Source organism: Euprymna scolopes, chromosome 45 (genome assembly GCF_053919585.1).
Source record: "Euprymna scolopes isolate OS-2025 chromosome 45, ASM5391958v1, whole genome shotgun sequence".
NCBI classification, from domain to species: Eukaryota; Metazoa; Mollusca; class Cephalopoda; order Sepiida; family Sepiolidae; genus Euprymna; species Euprymna scolopes.
In genome coordinates, this window is record NC_136526.1 from 42,696,254 (window position 1) to 42,699,001 (window position 2,748).

At 31.4% G+C, this 2,748-nt stretch overlaps 1 protein-coding gene across 1 annotated transcript in view; it reads left to right on the forward strand.

Moving 5' to 3' along the window:
• The window catches only part of LOC145269505 (uncharacterized), a 203,093-nt gene that overhangs the window by 84,211 nt on the left and 116,134 nt on the right, over positions 1–2,748 (forward strand). The gene's annotated exons all lie outside the window — the stretch shown is intronic.

Genomic DNA, 2,748 nt, shown 5'->3' on the forward strand with positions numbered 1-2,748 from the left:
ATGAGGAAATTAAATATATATATATATATATATATATATATTGTTGTTTTTATTTTTTAATTTCATCATGTTAAAAAATAAATTTAGTGTTTATATAATCACTAACCTGGGTGCCCGGCGATGCCCAGGTGTTTGTAGGTGTGTGTTGAGCAAAAAAAAAAAAGTTGTAGTAGGCAGGCAGGCTCGAATCGAACCCGTGACGCAAAGGCAGAAAAGCAAGTGAAGGTGTATGTGTAAGAGTGTTGATTGAGCAAAAAAAACCGGAAAATTGCAAGCGCAAAAAAAAAAAAACATTGTAGTAGGTAGGCTCGAACCCGTACCACAAAGGAGAAAAAGAATTTGAAAAAAAAATGACGCATTAGCTGTTGTGCCCATCGCCAAACCAGAAGTGACGTAGGTTCAAATTAAGGCTAGACAATCAAAGAGACAATGACTTCTGAAAATATTGTCAAAAAAAAGCACCCCCACCCCCTGTAGAAAAGTGCCCAGTTGAGGGTGAAGAAATTAATGTTTTTGACCAATTTTTTTTATATTTGTCGTTTGAAGGGTCGAACTTCAAAATGATACCAATCTTGTGAAAATCCATCGCCTGTCGAAAGTTTTTGCTAGACATACAAACATACATACATTCATAGAGACAGGTGAGATTTATATTACAGATTATATATATATATATATATATATATATATATATATATATATATATATATATATATATATATATATATATATTTTCGTCAATTCAATAAGGAAAACATTCATCGGAATAGGTGTTATAAATGCTCTTTATACCTATGCATTTCAAAGTCTAATGCTTCTCTTCATGTACTTAAACTCCACCGTACTTGTTGAGCTTTGTACATTTTGATATGTTCACATTTAAAGAACCCTTCATTATTTCATTGACCTCTTCGAATATTATATATTTGTAGTATGAAAACATGGCAAGTTACCTACACAGAAACCTTCATATTTCAGTTCCATGGCAAATCATTTTTTCTTTTTTTCTTTTTTTTTTCTTTTCTTTTTTTTTTTTTCTTTTTTTTCTTTTTTTCTTTCTTTTTTTCTTTTTCTTTTTTTTCTTTTTCTTTTTTTTCTTTTTCTTTTTCTTTTTCTTTTTTTTTCTTTTTCTTTTTTTTTCTTTTTCTTTTTTTTCTTTTTCTTTTTTTTCTTTTTCTTTTTTTTCTTTTTCTTTTTTTTCTTTTTCTTTTTTTTCTTTTTCTTTTTTTTCTTTTCTTTTCTTTTTTCTTTTTTTCTTTTTTTCTTTTTTTTCTTTTTTTTTGCCAGAATAAGACATAAACGTTTGTAACTTACTTACCATAAGTATATATTTTCCTACTACTACAAACCTCCTATTATTTAGACTCATTGGACTACTATTCTCATCTTGAGTATCATTTTCACAACATTTCAGTTGATGTAACTTCCAACCTTCTTCAGGTGTATATTATCGAACTCAGGAATTTGGATGGAATTTTAAACGGAACCCGTTATTTATTTCATGGGGGTAGCATGTTCTTGTTCTGTCAGCCATGACTGGATAGAGATCCTAAGTATTTCGCAATTGTATTTTTTTTTTGTTTTCCCACACTGAGAATTGAACCTTCAACATTTTGGTGAATATCACTTCTCAATTATCAATTCTCAGTGTGGGCGACCGAAAAATACAATTGCAAATTACTTTAGGGCCTCTATCCAGCTATGGCTGATGGAACAAGAGTATGCTACCCCTGTGACGTAAATAAAGGGTTCTGTTCAAAATTCCGTCCAAATACCAGAGTTCGGCAGAAACATTCCAGAGTTCGACAAGATACACCTGAAGAAGGTCGGAGGTTACATCGACCAAAATGTTGTGAAAATAACATTTAAGATGAGAACAGTATTCCGATGAATCCAAATGATACGAATAACGAATCCTCATCTAAAAAATTCAGAAAAGTTATTACAAAGCTCTTCTCGCATATTGAACACTATTAAAGTAAATAATGAATGTGTGTGTGTGTGTCAGACGTGAGAGATATATATATATATATATAATCACATCTGACACGCGTTAAATAATTATAATCAAGCAGTGTTGAACCTGGTCAGTACTAAAATTGGTGACCATTTGGAAATACTAGGTGTTCTATGTACTCTCCGCTTGTTTCAGCATTGTTTCCAGTCATGCTGGATTTCTCCTCGACACTGGAATCGGGCAGTACTGACTCAGAAGTGTATTTGAGGATTGTGCAATCTTTGCTTCACAATTAAATATGCAGTCACCCGCACAGTGGGTTTCTATTGTCTCTCGAGACTGAACAGAGACAATGATTATCTATCTCTCTCTCTCTCTCTCTCTCTCTCTCTCTCTCTTTCCCTAATATATGTAGTGAATAAAAATAGATACGCTGGTATGTTTCGTCCATGTTTCGTCCCCATTTTGGGGGGACTTCTTCAGAATGATAAGATGATTGACTAATATAAAGTTAAAACCTTGACTTAAGTTAACTTTATTTTCTAATCATTTTATCAGCCTGACGAAGTCCCTTGAAAATGGGAATGACACGTTGATATTTTTCTAACGCTATAAGGTTTTTCTTTTTTTCTCCTCTCTCTCTCTCTCTCTCTCTCTATATATATATATATATATATATATATATATATATATATATATATATAAATTATTTATTTATTTATTTTTTTTTGGTCATCCCGATAAAGAAGGAATTAGACCTAGTAATTTACTCTTGTTCATGCTTGCTTTTT